At 41.7% G+C, this 25,193-nt stretch overlaps 1 protein-coding gene and 1 long non-coding RNA gene across 10 annotated transcripts in view; one reads left to right on the top strand and one right to left on the bottom strand.

The window, feature by feature from the left end:
- The window catches only part of LOC105467111 (actin binding LIM protein 1), a 389,869-nt gene that overhangs the window by 224,524 nt on the left and 140,152 nt on the right, over window positions 1–25,193 (bottom strand). Inside the window, exon 1 of one of the 9 annotated variants that reach the window (XM_024788341.2) lies at window positions 2,263–3,493. The exons of the other annotated variants lie outside the window; for them this stretch is intronic. The gene's annotated coding sequence lies outside the window, so the exon portion shown is untranslated. Of the gene's footprint in view, window positions 1–2,262; window positions 3,494–25,193 lie in introns of those variants that run through there. 9 annotated transcript variants of the gene reach the window in all.
- Window positions 924–25,057, top strand: LOC139356182 (uncharacterized). The gene is made up of 4 exons (XR_011607624.1): window positions 924–1,060; window positions 1,614–1,751; window positions 7,284–7,366; window positions 24,971–25,057. It is a non-coding gene; the product is annotated as an uncharacterized lncRNA (long non-coding RNA).

Below are 25,193 nucleotides of genomic sequence, written 5' to 3'. Positions count from 1 at the left end.
GGCCATCAAAGGTAATCTAGTCCAGTAGTTCCCAAATACTGCTGCGCATAAGAACCATCTGCCGGTATGGTTGCTCACGCCTGTAAACCTAGCACTTTGGGAGGCTGAAGTGGGAGGATTGCGTGAGGCGTGAGGCCACTTCGAGACCAGCCCTGGCAACATAGCAAGACTCTGTCTCTACAGAAGAAAAAAAAAAAAATTAAAAGATTAACCAAGTGTGGTGTCATGCATCTATAGTCCCAGCTACTCGGGAGGCTGAGGCAGCATGATTGGTTGAGCCCAGGAGTTTGAGGTTACAGTGAGCTACGATTATGCCACTGTACTCGTAGGTGACTGGGTAAGACTCTGTCTCAAAAAAAAAAAAAAAAAAGAAAAAAAAATTTGTAGAACTTTTGAAAAAATACAAAATAATATATGGGATTCTTGCATGTAGGGGTCAAGAACTTATATTTTTTTAATACTTTAAGTTCTAGGGTACATTGCACAATGTGCAGGTTTGTTACATAGGTATACATGTGCCATGTTGGTGTGCTGCACCCATTAACTCGTCATTTACATTTCTAAACGTTCTCCCAGACTAGTGCCAGCACTCAGGAAGCACTGATCTACACCAGCCTTTAAGATGAGGAAGGTAAGTCTCAGAGAAGATGAGACTTTCTCAGGACAATGCAGAAAGCCTAGGGTGGAGCCAGGTCTTCTGAATTCCACGCTATGACTCTTCCTATCCAATAGGTCCTTCCACAAAGGCCCCAGGCAGATGATGCAGAGAAAGGAAATTCTTGCTTCTTTTGTTACTAGTTCCTCATCTATTGGCAACACAATTCAAAAACCTGAGAATTCCAATTGGCTGGAATTATTCTATGCCAATGGGAAGCACGGTGGGAATGGAAGAAACAGACACTGTCTAGGGGCACTCAGACTGCGTGGACTTGGGGAAAGTGGGAACATGGGACTTCTACCACTACCGAAGTTACACCTCAAAATTTCTGCTCCAAAATTCTGGGAATTAAGCCTGACACCAACCTCCAAAGTCTTCCTCTAAAAACAGTTTACAAAGCAGGTAAAACAATCTGTACGTGTTCTTTTCCCTGCTTGCCTATTTTGAAGAACCTTCGGATATACAATGTAAGATGTTCTATCAATGTTTCTCAAAATGAGGGTAAGGGATAAAAGACCACACATTAGGTGCAGTATACACTGCTCGGGTGATGGGTGCACCAAAATCTCAGAAATCACCACTAAAGAACTTACCCATGTAACCAAACATCACCTGTTCCCTCCAAAACTATTGAAATTAAAAAAGAAAGAAAGAAAAGATACACAACTGGAAAAAAGAGTGGCATTCATCCGTCAAAAAAACAAAAAAACAAAAAAACATATTTCCCAAAATGTGATTTCTGGGCCAATTTGTTTAAGATGGAGATCCCTGAGGGCCACCTCAGCCCTACCAGGTTCTTCTAGAGTGTTTTCTAATAAACATTGTAGTGTGGAAACCCCTGCCTTTCACTGTTAATTCTTTCTTGCTGGGTTTCCTAGAGCTCTGCTCTTTGAAACCGAGAACCTGAGCAGCTACTTGCTTATATGTATTTACATGGTCTTTTTGTGAAATACAGATGCGTTTATACAGAGACACGTGATGCAGCCACTTTGAAGGCAGGCTCTGGAACACAGTAACAACGCACGAACATAGACTTTGGACAGAAAGGAGATTATATCCTTCAAACCCAGCATCTTCCTGACCTGGAAAAAAGGTAACTATTCCATAACAAAGCTGTTCTGCTTTCTTGGTCCCTAAACTCGTCAAGCATTGCCCATAAAAACTATTTCCACTGCATTAACTCTACCTCAATGCTTAGCCATCGTATCTGCAGAGCATACACAGGACACTCCTAAATTTTTTTTTTTTTACAAGTTTACAGATCCATATATTTAGTTCAAGATGTAACTGTCTTCTAAGAGACTGCAAAAGGGAAAAGAAAATAAATTCTTATTCAGTAACGGAATTATACGTAAAAATTTTGATACATTTTGTTAATTTTAGGTCAGGATGCAAAGTAAACTACATATGGATCATAAAGATGGCTAAAGAGAATAACAAATGGCTGCTTGCTTTTAAAGACAATCGAACTACATATAAATGTGAGGGGGCTGATTCCATTCTCAGGCAGTGGAGAGGGATGAGAGTTCAGATGCTGGCAGCAGTGACTGCAGACACCTGTGAACTAAGTTCCACTCCCCAAGTGCTCAGAGCTTTTCACTTACCCTCCTCCACATGGCTCCAGTTAAATACCTAGCAGAGGCCAAGCCTCCAGCCTTAAAAATAGACTTGCAGTGGTATCTGCCTGACAGCAACCTTTTCACCCAGGAAAGTACAGTTGGGGAAGACTCTAAAGAAGCACCAGTGGATTCAGGTCTTTCATCGCTTCCTTCTGCCACAGCCCACATGAAACTACAGTCACAGCAATCACAAAGGAGTGCAGTGGGTTCTGTGACCGTTTCTATGGTTCTATGATATGATATCACAATGCACCACATTACAAAGCTAATGATAATTACAAATGTTGAACTTCTGCCCAAGATTTTGCTGGCCTGTGTATCTTATCAGATAGGAAATTCCTAATCTTTCTAGAAGCAGCAAGCTCTTCTATGATAAAATATGAAAATGAACCATCAATGGGAAAATTCACCAAGGGGCACTGAGGACACCCAACCTTTGCATGCTGTAGGAGCTCAATAAACACCCGATGTGATGAGCCCCAGCCCAAAGCCAGGCGTTTTGGGGCTACACAGTGCTCGGGGAACAGATGCCTCAATTACTGGTCTTTCTTCATCGGTCACAGTGGTTCTCCACAAACGAACATGGACTTTATTCTATATAGTGATTTAAGTCTTTTTCGCAGACAAGTGTCCCCTCCCTGCTTAAATCATCTGCTAGGATCTACTTGCTTCTCACTAAAGAATAAAATTTTGTCAGCAAATTTTGCCACCTTACAATGCGAATATTTACGGAATTTAGTTTGCTAAGGAAATGGTCTGCAGTTAGCCTGTGGCCTCATCAGTGCCAACGGGGTTACTTTTCATTTTTGTTGTTGCTTTTTAATCAAAATGAACAAACAAAAAGACTTTGGCATGCCTTCTAAAAACACCTGCAGTTGCTCACAAGTCAGGATGATCTTTGCTGCTAAACAGAACAGATTAAGTGGGAAGGCTGTGAAAAAGGGGTGCAATTGGACTTCCAGGTAGCGACGACTTGGCCCATTTGAGGTTCTCCTGCTCAGCAGCGGCTATCCCTGCTCCCTGCTCCCTGCAAGTCCTAAAGTTCAGTCCTTCTGCATGGTCAGCCCTGGGCATCTTCTCTGCAAAGCCCAATGTTTAAGGGGTCTTACCCATCCCTCCAAAGCAGGCTGTGATTTTCTGAGCATACTGGCACAGGCTCCGGTCTGGGCAGGTCTCCTCTGGAAGGCCTGCTTCCTCCATCCCTCTGCATGCAGCTGCTTCTCTTCCCGTAATGCCACTTGCCCAAGACTTGCTCAAAATGGAACAAGCAGCCAAACACCCTCTTCCATATCTTCTCTATTAATAATTCAGATACTACATAAAATCTGCTGAGCATTCAGGATTGAGAGCACCACGGCACTCTGAGGACTGAAGCATAATTAGTTTAACAGGCATCAAGTGTCTCAAATTACTCTCTGACAATACTCTGCATAGGCAACGTTCCCAAAGTGCAATGAGAGGCAGGCTTGGAATGCCTTCAAGAAAGCAGCCACAGATGAAGGTCAACTCAGAGTGGGGTCACAGGTACCCCCTGAACTCCAACTCCATATGTTAGACAAGACACTCCCATGAATCTCCTCCACAGAATCAGAGCACTAAGGTGCTGCCCACACATCACAATCCACCAGGCCGCAGTCTTTGTCAGCGGCCAAACCTTCTCTATGCCCTCAACCCATCTCTTCATCCTGCCCATGCTTCTTTTGCTTTTCCTGAAATTCCTCAACCTCCTTCTCATTGGAACTTTCTGAAAATCTACCTGTGCTTAAAAATGCAGCTCAAACATTACCTCCTCCATACAGGCTTCCAGAATCACTCTGATTAGAATCAATTTCTTCCTATCTTGTCCCCAGACAGCAGCTCTCCCATGGTATTTATAATCCTGCCTTGCAATAAGGTTACCTATAGACTGTCTTATTTCCCCTGCCAGCTGCTAAGCTGCTGGAGTGCACGAGTCTTGCCTTTGTCACCCTGTTTCCTTTACATGAGGCTCTGTATATACTTGGTACCCAATGCCTTATAAATAACCTTTGGTAATTCTCTATAAGTCACTGTGAAATGTGAGTAGCCAATACTTGAAAAGGCAGATATGAAAGACAAAACACACTCTGGCCATTATTAATGCTCTGCTAGAAGAGGAAAATGTACACATTCTATACTATAGTGTCTAAGAACTGCTATACTACATATACAGCTGCAAGATACAATTATCATCCTCCTGGTTAGAGCATATCTAAGTGCCACTGAACTGGAAGGCACTAAGTGGCAGGCACATGCCCGAGAGACCCTGGCCAGCCGTGGACATAGGAAGCTGTCCCAGTAGTTGGTAATTAGGAGACAGGCTGTCCTTGCTGGTGGGATAAATAGCTGAGTGTAGAACCAGAAACCCCAGCGTCAGCATTTCTCTGCACCTCCCCTGACAGAGGTGCTGACCCTGGAGCAGGTGCACGGTGCCTGCCTGCTCCAGCTTCCCCACCGTGGCTCTCCCAGGAGGAAAAATGCAGAGGGAAGCGTTTCTAATGGCACCGTTTGAAGTATTTATAATTCGTCTCTCTCAACACTGAAAAGCTCTGACTCACTCTGGCAAACCTCATGTTCACTGTCAATTTACTAGGAAATCTCCAGTACCCCAGATAATCTATTTTCTGACTATGCTATTATCAGGGCTTCTCGCTCACTGGCTTCCTTTTTTGAGATCTTTCACCTGTGGACTTCAGCTTTAGCTTCACAGAACCTCCTATAGTTTATGGTCACAAGAAATATGTAAGCTAGATAAGGAATAGAACAGGAGACTGGGTTAAAATCAGTGTCAGGCTCTTCTCTATCCTTTGAGACTGTGAGCTAACTAAAACATTCATTAAGTGCCTACAATAGGGCCAGGTGACAGCAGCCTTAATGATGAATAATGTAGCAGCCCACAAAGAGCACACACATTAGCAGGAAACCAGGCATGGGTGTGCCTAACTACAGTGCAACATGGTAAATACCATGCCAGTGTATCGTTATAGCAGTAAAAGTCTGGGGGTTTGACTTAGAGTTTGGGGATATGGTTAATGATCTCTTCATTTTCTTTTTAAAATTTTTTTTTTTTTTTTTTTTTTTTTGTGAGACGGAGTCTCGCTCTGTCGCCCATGCTGGAGTGCAGTGGCTGGATCTTGGCTCACTGCAAGCTCTGCCTCCCGGGTTTACGCCATTCTCCTGCCTCAGCCTCCCGAGTAGCTGGGACTACAGGCGCCTGCCACCTTGCCCGGCTAGTTTTTTTGTATTTTTTTTTTTTAGTAGAGACAGGGTTTCACTGTGTTAGCCAGGATGGTCTCGATCTCCTGACCTCGTGATCCGCCCGTCTCAGCCTCCCAAAGTGCTGGGATTACGGGCTTGAGCCACCGCGCCCGGCCTAAATTTTTTAATGTTTCTCTCTTTTTAAAAAATTTTTATTTTACTTTATTTTTGAGATGGAGTCTCGCTCCGTCACCCAGTCTGGAGTGCAGTGGTGTGATCTTGGCTCACTGCAACCTCTGCCTCCTGGGTTTAAGCAATTCTTCTGCCTCAGCCTCCCAAGTGGCTGGGATTACAGGTGTGTGCCACCGTGCCTGGCTAATTTTTGTATTTTTAGTAGAGATGGGGTTTAGCCATGTTGGCCAGGCTGGTCTTGAACTCCTGGCCTCAGGTGATCCGCCCACCTCAGCCTCCCAAAATGTTGGGATTACAGGCATGAGCCATGGCCTAATGTTTCTTTCTTAATAAAATGTTCCAGAACAGAGATGTGGCATATGTTTCACATTTTACATGAACAACTTTATGTATTTCTGTTGCATTCCCAATTATGATACGCACACACACAAGGCTTTCAGTCCACAAGGGGTATGTCAAATGTGCTCCCTCGCATTCGCTAGATGCTGCGCTCTGATTTTTTTGAAAGAGCATGAGAGGGAAAGATTAAGTCACCCTGGTGCTGGTAGGATTGTGAAGAATCTGGTGTTCCATCTGGGCCTTGAAGACAGACTGACCAAGGGAATTAAGGAGGTTAGCGGAGGGCAGAAAAGAACATTCCAAACAGAGGATGCTCCAGAATAAAGCTTCACTCAGATCATACAAGTTGATGGGAAGGAGGTCAAAGGACATGGAGAAGCTCTTAGAAAGAAAAACCTATCCTTCCACATATAAACAACTCTATTTAGAGAGAGAACACGGCGTGACCTTTGAGCAGGCGCAAAGCAAGCCTCTAAAAGCATACTCAATTGTCATTCTTTCTTTAGAGCACCAGAATTCTGGGAAAACCGTTGGCACGGATCCACAAATACATTTCACACTGATTCAGTATTAACAGCCTCTCTCAGCGCTTGCTTTGTCCAAGTATTTAAAACCACAAATTTGTTAATCATAGCAGAAGTCCTGTGAGATGGAGGCCCCACATCTCAGACTGAGAAACTGAGACCTGGGAGGGTACTGCTTTTCTCTGCATTAAATCCACAGTCAAAATTAGATGTTTGAAAAGAACCTAAGCTCCCCAAAGGGAATCCCAGGCCGTAATAGGAATAAAAGATGCCTTTGGCTATTTTGGAGTTCACAGTTATAGAAGGTTTTAGAATACAGTTGTTTAAATGTGGCTACAGAGGGACAATACCTTTCTAACAATGGAGAACTTTCTGCTGTCTTCCCATGGTGTGGGCAAATCAGGTGACCTTTCTCCTGAATCCTTTATCTAGAAGGCACAATTTATTGGGTACAAAATTGGCAGTCTCTGATATGAAAATGCTTTCGGGCAGAATCATTGTCCAGGCATCACTTCATCTATTGGCTGCCAAGATAGGGTGTGCAATACCTACAACATAATTTTCTGCAGTGTGGAGAGAAAATTCTGGAATATATATATATATTCTTATTCTTTAAGACTTTTAAATACCTATATGTTTAAAAGTGTACATAATGGTAATACAGCCCAAGTTTATTATTTACCAATAAATAATATACATACATATTACACATTTTTTTTTCTTTTTTACTGCTAGTAATGCAAAATCAATAGTGTTTGGAGACCAGGGATTATTCTACCAAATAAATCACAAAGAAACTAATCAGAACTCAACCAGAGGTAAGTACTAAATTTTTGCTCAACAATAGATGAAACTAAAGTTAAAAGTAAAAAACAAACAACAACATGGTCAGTAATTTGTAGGCTCTGGGAGTAAGAATACCTAGTTCAAATCTTGGTTTGGCTACTTGCTACTGAGCAACCTCAGGTGGGTTCTAATTGAAGCTTGGTTACTTCATCTGTAAAACAGATATAAGAATATCTCCCTCATGTATATACGAAATAGTTCCTGATATCCTTGATAGTTCCTGGTACACAGAAAGGGCTCCATAAATGTTGATCCAGAGGTTGCAAATCAAAATAGGACTGAGAGTAGAATTTTTTTTTAATGGAGGCAGTAGATTGGTCCTGAGATAACTGTGAATGGTGGGATATATAAAAAATAAATTATATCTTAATTTTATAAATGGAGGAGCCAGTACTCAGATCCAAGCAATTATTGTTGTTTTAGAATGCAAGCCAGTAGCCGGGCGCGGTTGTGGGCGCCTGTAGTCCCAGCTACTCGGGAGGCTGAGGCAGGAGAATGGCGTGAACCCGGGAGGCGGAGCTTGCAGTGAGCCGAGATCGCGCCACTGCACTCCAGCCTGGGCGACAGAGCGAGACTCCGTCTCAAAAAAAAAAAAAAAAAAGAATGCAAGCCAGCCAGGTATTGCCAGACGTTCACATTTTTACAGGAAATTTCCCAAGTTTCAAAGATTTGCAACTCATAAAAAGAAAAAAGCACCACTGTCCATGTTTCCACTCTCCAACAAAACAGAACAAAACATGTTCACAGGCCTACCATGGCCTGTAGGCTATCAGTCTGGGATCCACATATTAGTTATTATAAAAGCTGTGATTTAAACCCTCCTACTTACCAAACTTAAACCAAACAGTTGTGATTTATTTCGGGTACTGAGGGAAGGCAGCAGGGTGCAAGGTTTTTAGAAGCATTGGAAGTTTCCACAGAGAAAATCTATACCTTCCTATTTCTAAAATCAGATTTTAATCTGCTGTGAACCACTGTAAAAGTGACCATGTATTCCCAAAAATAGTGTCTGATATTAAATAGTAGCACTTCCAAAGCAAATGCTTCCTGATAACCAATACAAAGCGTGTCTGCTCCTCTCCCTATCATATTATTTTGTTTATTCCTACACATACAGTCTTTTCTCTTTAACCACTAGTAGGATACTATTACACATTTTACTCTGCAATTTTTCCCTTTAAATTAATTTTTTGTGTTTCTATTATTAAATTAAGGTATAATTTACATACAGCAAAAAGCATAGATCTTAAGTATACAATTTGATGAGTTTTAACAAATGCATTCACCTATGTAAACCACACATCTGTCAAGATACAGAACACTTCCAGCACTGCAGAAAGTTCCTCTGTGCTCCTTCCCAGTCAATCCCTGCCCTCACACCACAGCCACTGTTCCCATTTCTATCACTTTGTGCACATTCCAGAACTTCACACAAATAGAACCATCCAATATATACCCTTTCACCCCAGCTTCTTTCACTCAGCATGTTTTTGAGATTCATCCATATTTCCCCATTGAGTTTACCTCTAGCATGTATCCCAATGCAAATAATCACTTCTCTCCAGTGTGTTAGAAATCATCATCTGGGTGCTATTACCTTGCAGTAAACATCCATTCTATGAGCTTTTGGAAATGAGAACAAATGCAATGTCTACCTTTGGAGTCCCAAAGCATGCCAACGTTGACACCATGTCATTGACTGGGAGGGGGTATGGTTGGGGTTCCTTCGAGGTGGGCAGTACTAGCGGATGGGCAGACTTCAGGTTGCACCAAATTGAAAGGGGGCAGTGCTTGGGAGAGGGAATCCATTGGAAGAGCTGTTTCTACAAATACTTAATAAAAAATTGTAAATGAGGAAGTAGTCAATTATGCATCAGCATTTGGGAAGAGGAAGAAAGGAAAGAACACCCAGCCTAGGTGGAGGTGGGAAGAGAGATGGATAAGTTTGATGACCAAGGGACAAGTGGAGTGAGACAGGGATATTAGTAGATAAGGAAAACAAGATCTAAGATCATCTCACGAATAGATAGTACCCCACCGGGCCATTCCCTTCTTACATGGGTTCACATATTCCCAGCCAAACTGAGGATGGGCACTGTTTATAGGAGACAGCCCTAATAGACAAATGGCCAGAAGAAAAAGGACATGGATACTTGAGAAGGGGAAAATCAACCTTTCTTTCTTTCATTTATTTATATAGTTTTTAAGAGATGGGGTCTTGCTATGTTGCCCAGGCTGGACTCAAACTCTAGAGCTCATAGAATCCTCCCACCTAAGCCTCCTAGGTAACTAGGACTACAGGTACAGACTGCCATGGCCAGCTTGAAATCAACCTTCAATGAAAGGGGAGGCATCAAAAAGAATCCCAAAGGTTAGAGACTGACTGCAAAAAAGTAGAGCCATTTAGATAAGAAACACAGGAAAGATAATGTGTTTTGGTGGAAAGAGGTAAAAATGAGCTAATTTCAGATCTAATAAGAAGCTTAAGAGGTCATCAGAACATCCATGAAGTGGTGTCCAGCAGGCAGCTGAGAATGCTGCTCTAGGTCTCACGGAAAGTCAGAGCAGGAGGGATAGCTTTCGTAGTACCCATCCACCCAGAGGTGAGAGCTGAGCCACAGGCGTACATGAAAGAGAGAAGGAATCACTGAACTGTGAACTTCTCAAAAGCAAAGCTAGTCTCCCTCATTTCTATGTGTTTCAGGAGAACTGCTCTCTCAAACATGTATTAACTTTGGACCTTAAAATGAATCTTTCATTTAGGTTATCTTGGAAAAAATATGAAAATTGCCCATCTAGGCTCGGATTTACTCAAATTGACCCTGTGCACATAAATGCTTGAGCCTCTTAGCTCATTGCATTAACTAAATGATCAAACTCAGCAGTACTTCCTAGCATCCTAATTAAAGGCATGTACATTTTATTGATTAAAATTTCCAGTAACACAGCATAATGCTATTACTTACCCTATCAAGGAAAGGGACAGAAGCAGTTTGAAAACAAAACAAACAGTACTCACAGAAGGCTTCCAGCCATCCTTGGATACCACAGAGAATTTGAAAATTCGGTAATTAAACTCACCTAAAAGGATATAGATTTGCAAAAAAAAAGATCAAGAAAATATTGGATTCCAGGGAATATTACCCCTTTCATAATCCATTTTATGATTATAAATGTGCAATCATCAGTAAAAATGTGCACAGAAAAATCTGAAATGTGGCACAGACTATGATCTGCATCAAGGCAATTCAATCAGCATTTATTGAGCATTTCTTTGTGCACAGCCCTGCAATAGGTATGAAACAGGAGAACAAAGTGCTTTCCTTTTCATTTTCTGATGGAAACCAATGTACTCTTTAACGCTTACAATGTAGGAATTTTCAAGACAAAGCAAACAAAAATAGCCTGCCTCGGGATGAAGTGGGTTATCTTCAATAGGACAGATGGATCATTTGGAGCTCCGTGTGTGTGTTGTGGCGGAAGGGAAGGGGGATCTGGGGTTATTTATTTATTTTTGGGGAGGAGAGAATGGCTTGGCACAATTAATTTTTAAACTCACATTGGCATATGGTGCAGCAGGGAAGAAAAGGCAGCCTCAAAATAGAGAATAGAGCAAATGGTAATGCCTAAAAATGTAGAAGGCTAGGAGAAGAGCTTGTTAAGGATAAAAATCATAAATGGTTTTAAATCACCACGACAGAGTGTAAGAAAAAGCTAGTACATCCTTGAAGGCCCACAGAAGGGACTGCAGAACTCATGAACTAGATGGAAACAAAGTCAGACCAGCATAGGCTGAAGAATGCGGGCCAACGGAAACATCACACAAGGTTCCTTGACCATCCCCCATTCCTGCTTTCATTCATATCCTTCCCAAAATGCTGTTCCAGTTCCCCTTCAGGTTTACCCCTCTGTGATGCCTTCTAAATTTGCCCATCTCTGCATTGCTATTTCACCCCTAAAATGTCAAACTTGATTTACAATTCCCTGAAATTATGCCAAAATCCACTCAGTGATTGTTTCTCCCATTTCAATTTTTCTGATATGGAAATAAGATACATCAGAGAAAACAGAAAACACTGAAATCTATTGAGAAATGGAAATACAATCCCTCCATCCAGAAACCACTATTAATTATTCAGCCAATTTTCTTTTTTTGTTTTTTGTCTGTGTCAGACAGGGTCTTGCTCCCACACCCAGGAGTGCACCAACACAATCTTGGCACACTGCAACCTCCGCCTCCTGGCTCAAGCAGTCCTCCCACCTCAGCCTCCTGAGCAGCTGAGACTACAGGCATGTGCCACCATGCCCAGCTAATTTTTGTATCTTTTTGTAGAGATGTTGTTTCACCATATAACCCAGGCTGGTCTTGAACTCCCGGGCCAAAGCAATCAGAAGTTCAAGTCAATCTCGAAGTGTTGGGATTATAGGCGTAAACCTATGTGCCCAGCCTTTCCACAGATTTTCTTTCCATTTTTCTTCCATGAATTTTTAATGGAGTTCAGATCACATTACATATGCAATTTGTAACTTTGCTTTTCTGAAACTTTCCCCCATTTATTCAAACCTATTGTAATATTTTAATGTTAAATTTTTTATTGAAATATACGTCTTACCTACAAAGTTCAAAAATCTCCAGTATATGACTCAGTGAATTTTTACATGTGTGTACAACCATGTAACCACTTCCCAGGTCAGATCAAGATCTAGAACATCCCTAACACCCCAGAAAGTTTCCTTACACCCTTTTCCAGTCAATACTACATCCCCATCCCTCCAGATAGCTACTATTCTGACTTAATCTCATGAAAGATTAGTTTTGCTAGTTTTGAACTTCATGCATGATTCATGTGACAGTATGTTCTCTTCCATGTTTAGCTCCTTTGGCTCAACATAATGCCTATGTGATTCATCCATGCAGTTGTGTGTATCTGCAGTTTATTCTTTTTTATTTCTGGGTAATATTCCGTTGAAAGAATATACCACAATTCATTTGTCCATTCTCCTGTTTGGGGACATGTGGGTTTTTCCAGTTTGGGGTTATTCTGGATAAAGCTGCTGTGAATATCACTGTACATGTCCATTGGTGGACATTCATGCTATAGATGTAGCGTGTATATGTTTATGTTTATGCACACACACGGATGTATCATACAGGTGTATATAGATGTATAGAAGATGCATGTTTCACTTCTGAAGGTGCTGCCAAACACTTTTCCAAAGTGAGTTGTTCAATTTATACTCCCACCAGCAATGTAGGAGAATTCCAGTTGTTCCATATCCTTGACAATACTTAGAAAATCTTTTATTTTACCCATGCTGATAGATATATACAACTTTGTAAATAAAGTTTTATTGAAATGGTGTCTCATTGAGGTTTTAATTTGCATTTCACTGATGACTAATGAAAGTGAGACTTTTTTCATATGCTTATTGACCATTCTGGATATGCTGCTTTGTGAAGTATACACCTTTGTGAAGTATGGCTTATCTGCCTTGTTCTTATTGATTTGTAGGAGTTCCTGTTTTAGATTTTTTTTTTAGAGACAGGTTCTCTCTCTGTCACTCAGGCTGGAGTGCAGTGGCATGATCATATCTCAATCCAGCCTCTGCCTCCTGGGCTCAAACAATCCTCCCACCTCAGCCTTCTGAGTAGCTGAGACTACAGGTGTGTGCCACCACACCCAGCTAAGTTTGTTTTATTTATTTATTTTTAATTTTTTAGGATAGGATCTGGCTATGTTGCCCAGGCCGGTCTTGAACTCCTGGCCTCAAGTAATCCTCCCATCTTGGCTTCCCAAGGATCTGGGATTACAAGTATGAGCCACAACACCCAGCCAGGAGTTATTTATTTATTTATTTATATTTTTTATTTTTTTTTGAGATGGAGTCTCACTCTGTTGCCCAGGCTAGAGTGCAGTGGTACAATTTCTGCTCACTGCAACCTCCACTGCCCACGTTCAAGCAATCCTCCCACTTCAGCCTGCCAAGTAGATGAGATTACAGGCATGTTCCACCATGCCCAGCTAATTTTTGTATTTTTAGTAGAGATGGGGTTTTACCATGTTGGCCATGGTGGTCTCGAACTCCTGACCTCAGGTGATTCACCTGCCTCAGCCTCCCAAAGTGCTGGGACTACAGGCATGAGCCACCCAAGCCTGGCCAGTTCTTTTTATATATTGGATATGAGTATGTTTTCAGAAAAACATAATGTAAACTATCTTCTAGATGATGGCTGGCCTAGTCATGTTCTTAATGATGTCCTTTGATGAACAGCTCCTAATGTTAATGTAATTCAATTAGTATTTTTTTTTCTTTTATGGCTAGTGTTTGGTTTTGGTCCTGTTTAAAACATCTTTGTTTAAGCCATGGTTTTGAAGGTATTCTATGCTTTATTCCAGAAGCTTGTTTTAGCTTTTATGCTCCATCTGAAATTAAATTTAATAAATAGTATAAGATAGTGATCAAAGTTCATTTTCTCCCCCCACATAGATAGCTCATGCTCCAGCACCACTTACTGAAAAATCCATTCTTTCTGCACAGAATTGTAGTGGCATCTGTGTTGTAAATAAGATGACCATATATGAGTGGGATTATTTATGGATTCTACTCTCTTCCATTTTAACATTTTAAAAAATCGGCTGGGCGTGATGGCTCATGTCTGCAATCCCAGCACTTTGGGAGGCTGAGGTGGGCGGATCACCTGCAGTCAGGAGTTCAAGACCTGACTGATCAACATGGAGATGCCCCATCTCTACTAAAAATACAAAAATTAGCCAGTCGTGGTGGTGCGTGCCTGTAATCCCAGCTACTTGGGAGGCTGAGGCAGGAGGATCACTTGAACCCGGGAAGTGGAGGCTGCAGTAAGCCGAGATCGTGCCACTATACTCCAGCCTGGGTGACAGAGCAAGACTACATATCAAAAAAAAAAAAACTCTTTCCACCAACACCCAACACCACACTGCCATTCAAGTTTACTTGTAATCATTTTTTTATAATAGTTCAAATATCTTTACCACATTAATTTATATAGCAATGAGCAATGCTAATCCAAAACCCTTACTATGGTATGCAATCACAGGCAGGCCGTTGTTCATGTCTTCATTCTCATCTCTGAAGCCTTCTTCCTCATTCGCTATGCAGTCACAGCTGCCATCATTCATCCTACATGGCACAGACCTCAGACACACTCTTCTCTCTGTAGACAGTCTCTGTGGCTCCCAACCCCACCACACACACTCTTATTTATCAGCCAGGCCTCCGCTTCAGTGTCACCTCCTTGGAGAGGTCTTCCCGGATGCCCCAACTAAATTAGATTCTCTTATTATCCTCTATATTTTCTCAATTTATAATTATGCAATTGTCTGACTTCTCAAAAGTCTGTAAGGAGCATCACATGAGGAGGAACCGTATCAATTATATGACCAATTATTTGGACACAATGACGGGCTTCAATAGGTGTCTGATCTGAATCGTTTCTGTTTTCATTAAAGATGAAATCCCTAGAGTGACTTAAAAAAATAAAACACTATTGAGAAGAGAGACATTAAGGGCAAAATTCAGGTAAATGTAATCAGAGGAAAAAAAAGTGGGGGGAACCAGATTATCTAGTTAGCAAAACAGAGTTTAAGAGGGACCATCTCGGCCCAGTGTGGTGGCTCATGCCTGTAATCCCAGAACTTTGGGAGGCCGAGGCAGGCAGATCACTTGAGGTCAAAAGTTCGAGACCAGCCTGGCCAACATGGCAAAACCCCATCCATACTAAAACACAAAAATCAGCCAGGCGTGGTGGCCCGTGCCTGTAGTCCCAGCTACTCAGGAGGCTGAGGCACCAGTATTGCTTGAACCTGGGAGGTGGAGGTTGCAGTGAGCCAAGATCATGCCACTACATTCCAGCCTGTGCCACAGAGCGAGACTCTGTCATAAAAAAAAAATTAATTAATTAAAAAGAAGAGAGATCTTTTGTACACACCTTTGGTCTCATTTCCTAAGAATCAGTTTAGTAGTTACTATTTTAAATGCACATCGTAACTGTAAAAATGTTTCATATTCTCGGTCACTTGGTGTTCAGGGAGTCAGGAGGTAGTGAGAACATAAGTTCTGCAGTCAAGTTGGGTTCAAGCTCTGGCTCCACTATTTATCATGAAGTTGGGCAAGATACTTTTATAAGTGACAGTTTCCTCACCTCCTTCCTAGAACTGTTGAGGCAATTAAATGAGATTTAAGTGAGATAATACGATATGTAAAGACATAGCACAGTGCCTGTCACAGAGTCAGGACTCAAAAGATCTGAGCTATCTTAATAATTGCTATTCTTTTTTTTTTTTTTTTTTTTTTTTGAGATGGAGTCTTCCTCTTGTCACCCAGGCTGGAGTGCAGTGGCACAATCTCAGCTCACCTGCAACCTCTGCCTCCCGGGTTCAAGCGATTCTCCTGTCTCAGCCTCCTGAGTAGCTGGGATTACAGGCACCCGCCAACACGACTGGCTAATTTTGGTATTTTTAGTAGAGATGGGGTTTCGCTGTTTTGGCCAGGCTGGTCTCAAACTCCTGACCTCAGGTGATCTGCCCCCCTCAGCCTCCCAAAGTGCTGGGATTACAGGCATGAGCCACCGCACCTGGTCAATAAATATTCTTAACATTACTGTGGAAGTGAAGAAGGGACACTGTTAAACCTTCAAAATCAGAAATTTATAAGAATGCTCTGAGAGTCATGAAGAGACTAGAAAAAAAATTCTTCTTCATAAAGATGGAAAATCTTTAAAGATGGAAGTTTGTGGGAGGTTGGATCTCAGGTGGTTTCTGCCCAGAATTCCCTGACCTAATCCTTCTTCTTAGAACCTCTCTTGGCTCTCTTGCTATCTGAACACATGGCTTTTTCCATGGCCCTCATATAATGGTAGAAAGTCCTCTGTATCTGCGTGGTTATAACCAGATGCTCCCTATGTCCCGAGATGGAACATCTTGCCCATTCCTATGTCCCAGATGTTCCCTATGTTCCCTATGTCCCATTCACCCTATGTAGCCAAGTATCCACAATCATTGAAGAGCTGTCATCATTGGGTAGAGTGCCCCATGTTGATGACTACCAAGCTGAAGCCTACATTGCAGTAAGATGACAAGTATCTACCAGCTGATGTGGTCTGGCTCTGTCCCCACCCAAATCTCATCTTGAATTGCAGCTCCCACAAATCCCCACATGTCACTGGAGGGACCCGGTGGGAGGTAACTGAATCATGAGGGTGGGTCTTTTCCATGCTATTCTCGTGATAGTGAATAAGTCTCAAAAGATCTGATGGTTTATAAAGGGCAGGTCTTCTGAGCGTGGTCTCTTGCCTGCCGCCATGTAAGAGGTGACTTTGCTCCTCCTTCGCCTTCTGCCATGATTGTGAGGCCTCCCCAGCCATGTGGAAATGTTAGTCCATTAAACCTCTTTCCTTTATAAATTACCCAGTTTCAGATATGTCCTTATAGCAGTGTGAGAACAGACTAATACACCAGCCACTAGCCTTTGCGTGTACTTACAGATACAACTTCTGTCATGCTTACCAGGACCTTACACATTAGCTAAGATGTACTAGTTTTCTGGGGCTGCTATTACAAAGTACCGTAGACTGGGTGGCTTAAACAATAGAAACTGTCTCACAGTTCTGGAGACTAGAAATTCAAAGTCAAAGAGTCTGCAGAGTCGGTTCCTTCTGAGGGCTGTGAGGGAGAATCTGTTTCATTCCTCTCTGTTACTCTCTGGTAGGCTCGGGCCTTTCTTGGTTTGGAGATGGTTCTCCTTGTGTCTTCATGCCATTTTCTACCTATGTGTGTCCATCTCTGCATCCAAATTTCCCTTTTTTTAAGGACACCTCATGTTAGGTTAGAGCCTACCCTCATGACCTCATCGTAACTTGATGGTCTGTTAAGGCGATCCAAGTAAGGTCACAGTCACGGGTACTGGCGATTAGGACTTCAGCATCTTTTGTGAGGACACAATTCAATGCATAACCAGAAGAAAGGAAATTACCTGACAGCAGGGCAAGACGACTTCTCAAGAAAAGAAGGAAACACAATTGGTATAACAACAAATGAAAAGAAAATGTGGCCGGGCGTGATGGCTCACACCTGTAATCACAGCACTTTGGGAGGCTGAGGCAGGTGAATCATGAGGCCAATAGAACGAGACCAGTCTGGCCAACATGGCGAAACACCGTCTCTACTAAAAATACAAAAATTAGCTGGGTGTGGTGGCACATGCCTATAATCCCAGCTACTCGGGAGGCTGAGGCAGAAGAATGGCTTGAACCCAGGAGGCGGAGATTGCAGTGAACCGAGATCGCGACACTGCACTCCAGCCTGGCAACAGACCTAGACTCCATCTCAAAAAAGACTCTGTCTCAAAGGAAAAAAAAAAGAAAGAAAGAAAATGTAAGAGAACAATCAGTAACCGTGAGAGTGGATTTATATGATTATGTTTCCTGGGAAAATGGTATTCCCAAGAAACTCGGGGGATTTCAGAACACTGTGTCCTCAAAACCTCTCAAGAATTCCTTTCAATTTTATTGCCAATCTCAGGCTTAATGACTAGGAATGGAGACTCCTAAGTCCTTTCAATGTGCAATTTTATTTTAATCATATGTATGTAAAATCAGTATGAAGTTTTTTTTCTCTGAGATGGAGTCTGTATCACACAGGCTGGAGTGCAGTGGCATGATCTCAACTCACTGCGATGTCTACCTCCTGGGTTCAAGCGATTCTCCTGCCTCAGCCTCCTGAGTAGCTGGGAGTACAGGCGTGCACCAGCATGCCTGGCTAATTTTTGTATTTTTAGTACAGATGGGGTTTCACCACGTTGGCCAGGCTGGTCCCGAACCCCTGACCTCAGGTGATCCGCCCCCGCTTAGCCTCCCAAAGTGCTGGGATTACAGGCATGAGCCACCGCGCCTGGTCAAGTTTATTAATCTCAAGAAAAATCCCTCTTACTTCTGAAAAGCCTGGTTCCCTCCCTCTGGGGGACTCTCCTGGAACCCTTGGCATGCTATGGTCCACTTGTCTGACACTGCTGCTGGCCCATGAGCTCCACAAAGGGAAGACTCATTGCCACCTTTCTCATGACTGTATCCCCAGGTCCAAGCATGGTGATTGGCACATAGTAGGAGCTCAGTAAATAATAGTGAAATGAAATGAAATAAAATAAAACAATCCCCCTCACGCTCCTTCTTCTGTGTGTATTATGACATTGCCATCAGGACAAAAAAACCCAGAAACATCTGAGAAAAGTATTAAAGCCTGAGAAAAATCTTAATAGAATTAAGCCTCTTATCCAAGGAGCATTCTGCCTTCCCACCTTTCCTAAAGCTACACTCCAAACTCTTCTGTATCTGGTTAATCAGCAGAAATCTGCCTAACTGGCTGGGTATAGTGGCTCACGCCTGTAATCCCAGCCCTTTGGGAGGCCGAGGCGGGAGGATCACTTGAGGCCAGGCATTTAAGACCATCCTGGCCAACATGGCAAAACCCTGTCTCTACCAAAAGATACAAAAAATGAGCCAGGTGTGTGGCACACGCCTTTAATTCCACCTACTTGGGAGGCTGAAGCAGGAGAAGCACTTGAACTTGGGAGGTGGAGGTTGCAGTGAGCTGAGACTGCGCCACTGCACTCCAGCCTGGGCAACAGTCAGACTCTGTCTCAAAAAAATAAAAATAAAAAAGAAATCATCTAACCTCAGGTTCCCAACTACAAGTTGACTGTAACTGAGTAAACTGGTATTAAAGATTTCTAGCGAAAAACTGTTCATTTTGTAACAGCATTCCAGGTTTTATTCTCTCTCCAAATATGGAGAGGAAACACATGAAAATTGGTGAGTAAAATCTGGGTGAATACAACTGACAATAGAAAAATACTCATTTGAATTCGTATGGTTTCCTGATGGTTAAAAACCAACCATTCTTTTTTAATTCCTTTAGTTCCTTTACACACATTTAGGTCACATCAATCAAATAAATGTTTTAAAGTGGCATAAAATCAAATCATTTTAATTAGGTATTTCTTTCATTTTATTTCTAATCCTTTTTTTTCCTCATTCTCCAGCTAAGCAAAAACATGAACCTTCTTAGCAAACTGGTTTTCAAACAGGCTTTCAGAGCAGAAATAATTTGTACCAAGTAATATTTTGAAAGAATGATGAGTTTTCATTATTGTTTTCATTCCGACTGAACTAACTACATTAACCTGTTGGCAAATTTATTGAACAACCACATAATTGTTTTCTGACTTCATTTCTAAAGCATGTCTTGTTAAGCTAAACTAATCTTTATCGCCTTTGAAACCATGGATTCTTTTTCAAGAAGTCTTCTATAGCTGACTCTTTCTTATTTCTTTCAGTAGTCTAGGGCAGTGGTCTGTAAACTAATGCCTGCTGCCTGTGTTTGTAAATAAAGTTCTGTTGAAAGCAGCTGTGTCCATTTATTTATGTATTGTCTATGGCTGCTTTTGTGCTACCATCTCAGACTTGGGTAGTTGCGGCAGAGACCACTGGGCTCACAAAGACTCAAATATTTACTATTGTGCCCTTTACAGAAAAAGTATGCTTTAGGCTAATCACGCAAAGCATTCAAATCTTGTATTTCTTAGCTTTTTGCTCTATAAACATTTTATTCATTGGTTTCATCTGTATACCATTTCCTTCAGTTTATTAGAAAGTTCCCTAAGGGTTAGACTGTCTTTTTATTTTCTTTTTTAAACCAAGAATAAAGTATTTCAGGTTAACTGAGCATAATAATTTCAATTCACTGAGTCTCAGTAAATGTCCATTCATGCCAATACCACTGCTACTGCGTAGAAGCTATGGTGGATTACATCATTGGCTGAATTTATCACCCCTCCTTATATCCCTGCCCTTTGCCATGTAACTTTGAATGCCCTCTCACTTTGAGACTGGAATTGCTGATGTGACTCATCTGGTTTACAGAATAAAGAAGTGACAGTGTGCCAGTTATGAACTTAGCCATCAAGAGGTCACGCATATTTCTACATTCTCTCTTGTGTCAGCATGATGAAGAAGAAAGAAGGAAAGAAAAAAAGAAAGAGAGAGAGAGAGAGAAAGAAAGAAAGAAAGAAAGAAAGAAAGAAAGAAAGAAAGAAAGAAAGAAAGAAAGAAAGAAAGAAAGAAAGAAAGAAAAGAGACAGAGAGACAGAGAAAGAGAGAAAGAAAGCAGCAGCATAACACTAACCACATGGCTCATGAAACCTAAAATCTTACTATCTGGCTCTTTACAGAAAAAGTGTGCCGCCCGCTCTTCTGAGGGCTTGGCAGACTCCTGTTGTTTACTGTTAATTTTCTGCCCACCAAACAGGCCAAATTAGAAATATCTTAAACCTTGCCGGGAGTGGTGGCTCACATCTGTAATGCCAGCACTTTGGGAAGCCTAGGTGAGTGGATCACCTGAGGTCAGGAGTTCGAGACCAGCCTGACCAACATGGAGAAACCTTGCCTCTACTAAAAATACAAAGTTAGCCAGGCGTGGTGGCACGTGACTGTGGTCCCAGCTACTCAGGAGGCTGAGGCAGGAGAATTGCTTGAACCCTGGAGGTGGAGGTTGCAGTGAGCCGAGATCGTGCCGTTGCACTCCAGCCTGGGCAACAAGAACAAAACTCCATCTCAAAAAAAAAAAAAACAAAAAAAAACTTAAACCTTTTAATAAATTGCGTGTTGATTCAACCGTGAAATATAAAAACGCAAAATGTCTCATTGGGAAAAGCCACATTCTGGAACAGAAATGTCCCAGTTTTGGTCATCCTAAGAAGTCAGGCCTGAAAAACTCTATACTACTTGGCTCTCTCATTTCTTTGTCTCCCATTCATGCAAGAAGCCGCTATCTGCCTTTTAAAACTAGGAATATGCATTACTTTGATGAAAAGAAAATAGATAAATAAAACAGTGAATAGTTGTGATCCCCTAAGTTTGGGCAGCGGTCAAAGGGAGCTTTTGCCTCTCATGTAGTGTTTGAAATTTTTACAATGAAAGCCTATTCTTGTATGATTTGTATAATTAAAAATAAGCAAAACACTCAGACATAAAACTAAAATAAAATTACCAAACTGGAATCAAGGCCTCGGATTCATAGCACTATTCAACGATATAAATAATTTGCAAGAATCTGAATCTCCCAGATGGAACTCTAATTGCCAATTATATAACCCATTCATTATTACGTGGGAGGCACTGTGCCATGAGTCTTATAGATATTCTCACTTCATCCTCACAGTCGTATAAAGCAGACAGTATTGTTATCTCTATTTTACAGATGTGGAAACTGAGGCTTAGAGAAGTTGAGAAATTTGGCCAAGGTTATCCAAGCTAGTAGGTATCCAAGCTGCCATCTGACCAAATCTCTGTGCTTCTAGAGCTCAAGCACTTCACCAGTGTATCATTCTCAAAAGGAGCATGCTTTCCTTCTACAAGTCCATAATTATGCATTTATATTTGTTAAAATCACTTCAAAATTTACCAAAGAACAATCATGTTAACAAGGGGAAAATAAATCCCAAATCCTCTGTGGCTCTGGCAGTGAGGAAGTGGCAGAAATGGTTTCTGAGGACAAGAGGCACCCTTCCTTCATACTGCAGCCACGGTGAGAAGTGACCCATGCTCAGATCTGCCCCTTGTAGCCAGCAAGGTCACCTATATCCCGAAGGATCCCCCGGGCCTTCCCTAGCCAGCGTTCTAACATCTTTAGATGATGACATCCTCTCACATCATTTATCCTAACACTTGCATTCTCCATTCTACTCAGGTCATTACATAATGTCTCATGTTGGTTAGTTGCCCATATATGCCAGCAGACCTTCCAGGATTATCATTCTAAATGACAGAGATTTATTCTGAATGGTACCTAACATGGTGCCTGCCACCTGTTGAAAAGTGATTGTACATTCCTATACACCAATAATAGACAGAGGGCCAAATCATGAGTGAACTCCCATTCACAATTGCTTCAAAGAGAATAAAATACCTTGGAATCCAACTTACAAGGGATGTGAAGGACCTCTTCAAGGGGAACTGCAAACCACTGCTCAGCGAAATAAAAGAGGACATAAATGGAAGAACATTCCATGCTCATGGATAGGAAGAATCAATATCGTGAAAATGGCCATACTGCCCAAGGTAATTTATAGATTCAATGCCATCCCCATTAAGCTACCAATGACTTTCTTCACAGAATTGGAAAAAACTACTTTAAAGTTCATATGGAACCAAAAAAGAGCCCGCATTGCCAAGACAATCCTAAGCCAAAAGAACAATGCTGGAGGCATCACGCTACCTGACTTCAAACTATACTACAAGGCTACAGTAACCAAAACACCATAGTACTGGTACCAAAACAGAGATGTAGACCAATGGAACAGAACACAGCCCTCAGAAATAATACCACACATCTCCAACCATCTGATCTTTGACAAACCTGACAAAAACAAGAAATGGGGAAAGGATTCCCTATTTAATAAATGGTGCTGGGAAAACTGGCTAACCATACGTAGAAAGCTGAAACTGGATCCCTTCCTTACAGCTTATACAAAAATTAATTCAAGATGGATTAAAGATTTAAATGTTAGACCTAAAACCAGAAAAATCCTAAAAGAAAACCTAGGCAATATCATTCAGGATATAGGCATGGGCAAGGACTTCACGTCTAAAACACCAAAGCAATGGCAACAAAAGCCAAAATTGACAAATGGGATCTAATTAAACTAAAAAGTTTCTGTACAGCAAAAGAAACTACTATCAGAGTGAACAGGCAACCTACAGAATGGGAGAAAATTTTTGCAATCTACTCATCTGACAAAGGGCTAATATCCAGAATCTACAAAGAACTTAAACAAATTTACAAGAAAAAATCAAACAATCCCATCAAAAAGTGGGCAAAGGATATGAACAGACACTTCTCAAAAGAAGACATTTATGCAGCCAACAGACACATGAAAAAATGCTCATCATCACTGGCCATCAGAGAAATGCAAATCAAAACCACAATGAGATACCATCTCACACCAGTTAGAATGGCGATCATTAAAAAGTCAGGAAGTGACTGGAGTGCTGGAGAGGATGTGGAGAAATAGGAACACTTTTACATTGTTGGTGGGACTGTAAACTAGCTCAACCATTGTGGAAGACAGTGTGGCGATTCCTCAAGGATCTAGAACTAGAAATACCATTTGACCCAGCCATCCCATTACTGGGTATATACCCAAAGGATTATAAATCATGCTGCTATAAAGACATATGCACACGTATGTTTATTGTGGCTATTCACAATAGCAAAGACTTGGAACCAACCCAAATGCCTATCAATGATAGACTGGATTAAGAAAATTGGCACATATACACCATGGAATGCTATGCAGCCATAAAAAAGGATGCGTTCATGTCCTCTGTAGGGACATGGATGAAGCTGGAAACCATCATTCTCAGCAAATTATCTTAAGGACAGAAAACCAAGCACTGCATGTTCTCACTCATAGATGAGAATTGAACAACGAGAACACTTGGACACAGGAAGGGGAACATCACACACCGGCGCCTGTTGTGGGGTGGGGGGAGTGGGGAGGGATAGCATTAGGAGACATACCAGATGTAAATAACGAGTTAATGGGTGCAGCACACCATCATGGCACCTGCATACATATGTAACAAACCTGCACGTTGTGCACATGTACCCTAGAACTTAAAGTATAATAATAAAAATTTTTAAAAAAATTTAAAAAGAAAAGTGCTTGTAAATTAATTACAGCAGAATGTTAATTAACAGCTCTAATGCCAAGTACAGGGGTGGCTCCATGACTCATCAGCAGACCCTCCCTGACGAAGCTACCAATTAGAGACAGACTATTACAGTGAGAGTCACTCTAAATGTAAAAAAATAAAGATGTGGGTGGGGCCAAGAGCCATAATCAGTGAAGCAGCTGATTAATCCATGAATCTGCAGGTATATTTAGCTATTCATACAACCAGCATTACCTTATATATGGAAAATGGGGCTATCGAACCATTTAAACCATTTAATATATTTTTTAATTTTAATTTTTATCTTGACAGAGAGAGTTTTGCTCTTGTTGCCCGCAGGCTGGAGTACAGTGGCACAATCTTGGCTCACTGCAACCTCCACCTCCAGAGTTCAAGTGATTTTCCTGCCTCGGTCTCCCGAGTAGCTGGGATTACAGGCGTGTGCCACCATGCCTGGCTAATTTTGTATTTTTAGTAGAAATGAGGTTTCACCATGTTGGCGAGGCTGGTCTCGAACTCCTGACCTCAACCGATGTGCCTGCCTCAGGCTCCTGAAATTCTGGGATTATAGGTGTGAGCCATCGTGCCTGGCCTAAATCATTTAAAAATAGTCACCAGGGATATGCTTCCCACAAAATAATACCACCCCATTAACATGCTGGCATTTTCCCAAGAGCACTGTGTAAATATACTACATCCCCTTCTAACTCTCTACACCACTTCAATTCACATGTCAGCAGGACATATGTTTCCCAGGTGAAATATTATAAAGAAAAGTAATACTAGACTTGGGGAATTTCTGTTTCAGGAAGATCTTCAAGGTACCCTGGTGTGGTCACAAGCCTAGGGAGCCTATGACGCAGACAGAAGTTCTCAAGACTCATTCTATTGCTGACAGTTTCATGGAAATCCAGGGCCCAATTCTCCCAGCATGCTGCCTGTTCCCACTCCTTGGGCACGTTCCTGGCCATGTCATGCTCTGACTGACCCACTGGTCAGCAACTGTGGCAGGGCTCATTTGCAGTGGCAGC

The sequence above is a fragment of the Macaca nemestrina genome, chromosome 9 (assembly GCF_043159975.1).
Source record: "Macaca nemestrina isolate mMacNem1 chromosome 9, mMacNem.hap1, whole genome shotgun sequence".
Taxonomy (NCBI): domain Eukaryota; kingdom Metazoa; phylum Chordata; class Mammalia; order Primates; family Cercopithecidae; genus Macaca; species Macaca nemestrina.
The sequence above is the reverse complement of the archived record's forward strand: the minus strand, read 5'-3'. Positions and strand labels throughout refer to the sequence as shown.